The sequence below is a fragment of the Gossypium hirsutum genome, chromosome D02 (assembly GCF_007990345.1).
Source record: "Gossypium hirsutum isolate 1008001.06 chromosome D02, Gossypium_hirsutum_v2.1, whole genome shotgun sequence".
Lineage (NCBI taxonomy): Eukaryota > Viridiplantae > Streptophyta > Magnoliopsida > Malvales > Malvaceae > Gossypium > Gossypium hirsutum.
The window spans coordinates 57,068,715-57,076,390 of record NC_053438.1 but is presented as its reverse complement, the minus strand read 5'-3'; the positions used below and the strand labels follow the sequence as shown (position 1 = coordinate 57,076,390).

The 7,676-nt window shown below is 35.7% G+C and overlaps 1 pseudogene; it reads right to left on the bottom strand.

Annotated features, from left to right (window-relative positions):
- Positions 1-4,299: 4,299 nt before the first annotated feature.
- LOC121214725 (DNA-directed RNA polymerase subunit beta-like) lies at positions 4,300-7,676 on the bottom strand (annotated as a pseudogene).

The window sequence follows — 7,676 nt, the reverse complement described above, 5'->3', positions numbered from 1 at the left end:
ATATATAGCTCTTTGGAGCTTCTCGATTAAAGGCTCTTTATGAGCTTGCTGATTAATGGCTCTCCAGAGCTTCTCAATATGGCTCACTTGAACGTCTCGATATATGGCTATCTGAAGTTTCCTGATTAATGGCTCTTCAGAGCTACCCGTTATTGACTCACATGAGCTTCCTGAATATGGCTCTTCAGAGCTACCCGTTATTGACTCACATGAGCTTCCTGAATATGGCTCTTATGAGCTTCCTGTTATATAGCCTGAATAAGCTTCCCGTTACATGGCTTACACGAGCTTCTTGTTATATAGCTCGAGAGAGGGCTTCCCAATTATGTGCTCAAATTAGCACCCCCGAATATGAATTGACATATTACAGATTCGTACACTTCATGTGTACTACCCTTGTATCCATCGATATTTTAAATGATTAAACGAGCAAGTTCTGACATGAGAAATTATTAAATTGGGACGAATTATTATGAGTATATACTTGAAATACAAGATATGATTTGTACATGATTCATGAATATTTGATATGAAAGGTATAAGTATATGAAAATTGATTATTGATGAGGACATATATGTTTCTTGATATTTATGTGAATTACATGACTAACATGCTTAATGAGGATATGTGTTTAGGCAAATGGCCAAATTGGTTTGAGCATATTCAATTACCTTACCTTAAATATGAATTAAATGGTAAGTTAATTTCCTGTTATTCGAACTTACTAAGCATTAATTGCTTACTCTGTTTTATTTCCTCTGTTTTATAGTACTTTGGAAGCTTGTTGGTTTGGAGGCTTGGCGGAGATATTTCACACTATCCATCAGCTCGTTTCGGTATAAATAGTAAATTAAATTTTAGGTTATAATGGCATGTAGAGGTTAAAAGTGGTCAAGAAAGGCATGTATGTGTTTGGTTGAAAATTAGCCATTGGTATGGCTTGTAATTGATATGTTTTGATATCTATATAAATAGTGGCCTTAGTATGTTGTTGTGTGTTTGAAATGGATAAATGATGGAAATCATAAAGGCATGTTGAGGATTGGTTTTAGGATAGTATAAATTTGGTAAAATATGCCTATATGTATGTATGGTGGTTTTGGTAACTTTGGATAATTGAATATATGAGTTGATATGTCATTTATAAGACCTAGTTTTGGCTTGTTTTAAATGTCTTGGATTGGCTTGTGAGTGTGTTTAAGTGTTTATGTAGGTGAAGGCAAATTTTGGTGATAAATATGGCTTGGAAATAGATCTATTTCGTCCACACGGACAGAGATATGGCTTAGCACATGGCGTGTGTTTCGGCCGTGTGTCCTCTCCATCTTTAAAATTTAAAATAGAATACTTAGGATTTTTCACACGGCCTGGCACACGAGTGAGTGGCTTGGCCGTGTGACCTCTACACCTACACACGGGCATGTGAATTGGCCATGTGACCCAAGTTAGAGAGTTAGACAAGTACAAACACGGGTTGGGACACGGTCTTGTGCCCTATTTCGAATGCCCACACGGCCTGTGACACGGGCATGTCTCTTGGTCGTGTGAGCCACACGGCTTAACCACACAGGTGTGTGTCCCTTGCACCTAGGAAAAATTTTGAAATTTCGAGAAAAAGTTTGTGTATCGGTTTAGTCTCGACTGGTTTCTAATGTATGATTTGGGCTTCGAGGGCTCATATAAAGGACTTATTGAATAACTTCTGACATGATTGTTAAATAATCTGAAATGTCCGTATTTGACCTGTATATTTCGGTAATGCTTCATAACCCTGTTCTGGCGATAGATACGGGTTAGGGGTGTTACACTTATAGTTATTATCATCAATTATTTCATTTTGATAGCATTTTCAATTCCATGGATTATACCTATTCGCACAAATACCTCGACGATTCCCACTCGTTAAGACATAGAGCCTAATAAGCATATCTGGAGTTCGTACGGAAATAGGATCCTAATAGCTGGAGACAAGAGATTCATATGAGAAAACATAACTAAACAAGCCTCCACTTGCACCTCTAAAGATAAAGGTACATGAACTGCCATTGGATCCCCATCAAAGTCTACATTGAATCCCTTACAAACTAATGGATGTAAACAAATAGCGTGTCCTTCCACTAAAGTAGGTTGAAATGCCTTTATACATAATCTATGCAGAGTACACACTCTATTTAGCAATACAGGATGTCCCCGCATAACTTCTTGCAGTATTTCCCATACAATTGACCCTTTTTCCCGAATTTTACTCTTAGCAACTCCTATGCTTAGAGCAAGATGTTGTCTAATTAGACTGCGAATTACAAATGTCCAGAAAAGCACTATTGCTATTTCGCGAGGCAATCCATAGTGAAGTAATGAAAATGAGGGGCCAACAACAATGACAGAACGTCCCGAATAATCGACTCGTTTGCCAAGAAAAGTCTCGCAAAATCTTCCCTATTTGCCTTCAAGTACATCTGAAAACAACTTGTGACTGTCCCTTATTGGTTGTCCATAAATTCCATTATCAAGAAGTGTATCCACGACTTCTTATACCAATTTTTCCTGACACATTACTAATTCCCCTGGTGTAGATCTACTTGTTGTTAATAGATCAGTAAAAGTATCATTTTGATAGATAACTCTTCTATAGATTTCATTAATATCTGAACTCATTAGTTTACCCCTATCTATCTAAATGATCAGTCTCAACTCTAGAGGAAAAACCAATAATAGACATAAAACCATCCATTCTAGTTCTATATTTGTTCGAATAAAATGCTTAGCCAATTCCATGTGTCTAACCAAAAAATCCTTTCTTCTTCCAATTTTTGATCTTTCCATTCATTACCCATGAGGCCTTCTTCTCCTAATTCTTTCCATTCTACCACCAAATAATCGATAAGAATTTGCAAATCTAGATCGGCTAATTGTTCTCGAATAGCACATATTTCGGTAGAAATTTTACGACTTTGAAATGTATCGAAACCTTGGGTAGTAAAAAGAAAGTGGGATACTATATTTCTAGGATTGAATTTCATATTGGAATGAACCTCGTAATCATAGGAAAGTAGGTTTTTTAGCAATGGGTGTAGCAAAAGAAAAATTAGGATGGGCCCTGTGGGATTCCCCCTCAAAATCGGACATAAGAGTTTTCTCTCATTCGGCTCAAGTAGTTAAATCAAATAAAGATAAAGTAAGGGAGTTCTCACTTTCAAATTCTAGAATGCCCCCAAAAAGGTCTACTCTTTACTCAAGTTCCAAGAAACATTTCATTGATGGATTCTTTTTTTATTGATTTAGATTTTCTTAATTGTTTATTCATTTAAAAATTAGGACGTAAATGAAATGTGAAATTCTTGAGTAGTCTACTTCTCCTCGAATGCTGAATCCTCTTAAATTAAAGTAGTGTCATAAGGGATTTACTTGTCTATGTACCCTTCCATTTGATCTCTTAGGTCTTGTGGTACCTTGACGATTATACCACAATGCCCTTAACTTAAAGCCTAAACCTATATGCAATGTATAGACTCCTGCAACCATGACATTTTTGTTTCTTTGAACATAATTTCATATCATTCTAAAAGAACTAAAAGAAATGAGAACAGTTCATTCCACACAAAAAAATAAGTCTTTTTTTTCATGAGGTAAAACTCAAAATTCCTAGTTATTTATTTGTACTGACTCAACCATAGACCAATTCCCTTTTTATTTAGGAGTATTGAATACGCCAATAATTCTGAGCTTCATGTTACTCTTCCCAAGAGACATGTCAAATCTAGGGCATCCTAGTTCGATTGAATGGATAATAGTTTATCATTTCTAATCTGTAAAATAATAATTTCGATCAAATCACACATCGCAATATACTAGACCCTCTAATTATTTAAGGGGTTTGTCAAAAATATTGGCGACATAACTAGGAAGACGTTTCAAATACCATACATGAGTTACTGAACATGCCAGCCTTATGTATCCCATTTGATATCTTCGTATCTGAGAATCAACAAATTCAACTCCACATTGCTTACAAAATTTAGGACCCTCCTTTTGATTTCCTATCACTCGATAATTTCCACAAGCACAAATTCCCATTTTTATAGGTCCAAAAATTCTTTCACAAAATAATCCATCCTTTTCCAGTTTATTGGTTTTGTAATGAAAAGTATAGGGTTTTGTCGCCTCTCCAATGGTTTCTCCATTAGGTAGGATTTTCTTGGCCCAAGCACTTATTTGTTGGGGAGAAACTGATCTAATTCGGAGTTGTTGTTGTTGTTTATATCAGTCGATCATAGAAGAAAAAATTTTATTTATTCCGATTAAGCTTCCTTCCTATTAATTTGGAAGTTTTTCTCAGATACAAGGAAATGATTCAGTTTCAAAGCCAAAGATCGTAATTCTCGGACAAGAAATCAAAAAGATTCTGGAGCATCTTTGGGTTTAGGTATTGTTCCTCCAATGATCGTAGTCCCAAGTACTTCTTGGTGAGCTCTAATATGATGAGATTTATAAGTAAACATTTCTTGAAAAATATGAGCAACACCAAATCCCTCTAGAGCCCAAACCTGCATTTCTCCTACTCGTTGTCCTCCCTGCTTGGACCTTCTTCTAAGTGGTTGTTGTGTAACAAGTGCATAATGTCCACTGGAACACCCATGTATTTTATCATCAACTTGATGAATTAATTTCAAGATATAAGGTTTTCCTATTATAACGAGTTGCTCAAAGGGGCTTCCCGTTCTTCCATAAAATATTCTACTTTTTCCTGGATATTTGGGTTCAAATACCCATGAATTTGCTGTTTGCTTATTGGCTTGATATAATTCAGAAAACACTAGTTTTCTCGAAGCCTCTTGTTCATATCTCTCATCAAATGGTGCTATTCAATAATATCTATTTTGTAGACTTCCTGCTAACCCAAGGAAGCATTCAAATAGTTTTTTTACATCTATTCGTGAAGGTACTCCTAATGGGTTGAAAACCATATCAACAGGTCTTCCGTCTTGCAAATAAGGCATATTCTGTCTAGGTAAAATTTTTGAAATGATCTCTTTTTTTCCATGCCTTCCGGCTATTGAACGCCTACTTTGATTTCACGTTTCTGTGAAATATAGACACGAATCATTTCCAGATTATAACTAAAACCCCTTTTTCTGGACCCATCTCACATTGATGACTCGACCCCTCCCACCTATAGGTAATTTTAGATAAGTTTCCTTTGAAGTGGATACCTGAATCCCGAGTATGGCCCGTAATAATCTATCTTCTGGAGCATACGATGATTCTTTTTCCACCTGAGGTGTTCATTTACCTACTAAAATATCGCCTGTCTCCACCTAAGATCCCAGCATCACAATTCCATCTTTTTCTAAATTGCGGAGTAAATGGGCTTCTAGGTGCGGTATTTCGTTAGTGATTCTTTCAGGACTTTGTATTGTCACATGAGTCTAAATTTCATATTTTTGTATGAGAAAAGAAGTATAAATATCTTCATATACTAGATGCTCGCTAATGAGTATCACATCCTCAAAATTGTAACCTTCTCATGGCATATAAGCTACTAGTACGTTTTTGCCCAATGCGAGTTCACCACCAACCGTAGTGGCACTGTCCACTGAAAGTTTCCCATTTTTAATGCATTTACGCCACCAAACCAGACAGTTTGATGCATACAAGTATTTTGATTGGAATGTTGATACATAACTAATGGAATGCCTAGAGCATTTCCATTTCTTGATAAAATAATCTTGTCAGTATTGGTAGAAATGATCTTTCCTTCATGATTAGCTATAGTGGGAACTCCTGAATCTAGAGCCACTTGACGTTCCACCCAGTTCCAATAATGCACTTCTTGGAATGAGAAAGTGGAACTGCTTGGCGTTGCATATTAGAACTCATTAAAGCCCAATTTCCGTCATTATGCTTGATAAAAGGAATGAGGGAAGCTCCAATAGTAAAATATTGAAAAGGTAAAATACTTCAAAGATGAACATGTTCCCATGCAATAGTCAGAAATTCTTGGCAGTATCGAGCCGGAACAACCTATTCTTCCTGAATACCCTGACTCAAGGCCAAAGAATTTCCTGCTGCTACCATATAATATTCATCTCCACTTGGGGATAAATAAAGCATCTGTGCTTTTTTTGATCTCTCAAAGATTTTTATAACATGGACTTTCTAGAGACCCCCAATGACCAATCATGGCATGAATTACTAAGGATCCGATAAGTCCAACATTGATCCCTTCAGACATGTCAATTGGGAAAATGCATCCATAGTGACTAGGATGGATGTCTCATATCTGAAAATTAATAGTTTGCTCGGTTAATCCTCCGGGGCCCAAATAACTCAATTTTCTCCTATGCACTATTTGTGTCGATGGATTTGTTCGATCCAAAACTTGAGACAGTAGGTGTAGTCCGAAAAAGGATTCATAAGTGGTTGTTAATGGAGTCGAAGTTATCAAATTCTAAGGAGTCGGTGTTAATTTATGCCTAATTGCTCCGCATATAGTTCCTCTAACTACATTTTCTAAACGAACCAGAGCCAATCCAAATTGATCTTGTAAGAGATCCGCTACAGAATGAATACACTTATTTTTCAAATGATTCATATTGTCAAGTGTGCCCATTCCAAATTTCATTCCAATCAAACGATCTGCAGTTGCCAATATATCTCGCGGTAACAAAAAGGTATTCTTCTGAGCTATATTAAGATTCAATCTCTGGTTCATATTTTCTCAACCAATCCTTCCTAATTCACATCTTTGCTGAAAGAATTTCTTTTGTAATTCCTTACACAAGGATTCAGAAAATACCGGATCCCCTCATACACAAGAAAATTGTTAATAAAAATAAAAAATGGCATTTTCTTTTGACCCAATTTTTTTCCTTATCGGTCAGGAAAGACAATAAAATTTCAGGATAGCAAACATTCTCTAGGATTTCTCTTAGATTCGAACCCATAGCTGATGATAGAACTAGAATCGATATTTTCTATTCCCTACTTACACGAGCCCATATCCTTGCTTTTCTATCAATGTCTAATTCTAACCTCCCTCCCTAATTTGATATTATGGTACCAGTATAGACCGAAATTCTGTTATGATCCAATTCTGATCGACAATAGATACTGGGGCTTTGCAATATTTGATTGATCACAATACTGTATATTCTATTTACTATAGAAGTTCCAAGAGAGTTCATTAAAGGAATGTTTCCAGTAAAAATTATTTGTTCTTGCATATCCTTACTGGTTTTCCAGATTAATCCTACGGATACATATAATTCAGAAGAATATCGTGAGTGATTCATATACTTCATCCCTTTCTTTTATCAATGGTTCCACAAATTGATATGTTTCCACAAATAATTGAAATTCAATTTCTTGCTCTGTATCTTCAATTTTTTTAAACTTATAAAGTTCTTCTGTTAAGCCCTGATCCATGAACCCACAAAATCCTTCAAATTGTATCTGATTCAACCCAGGTATTGAAGGTATTTCCCCATTTTTATCCCCCGAGCATTTTGAATTTCCCATTTCTCAAAAAAATCCCATTCTTTTCTCATTCTTCATCGAATCCTACGAATCGATCTAATAATGATGGAATTGAATTTCTATTCTGTTTACTGAATCACATGAAATTTTATCTAACTCCATATACCATATAATATATGTGGAATGTATGAAATATGAA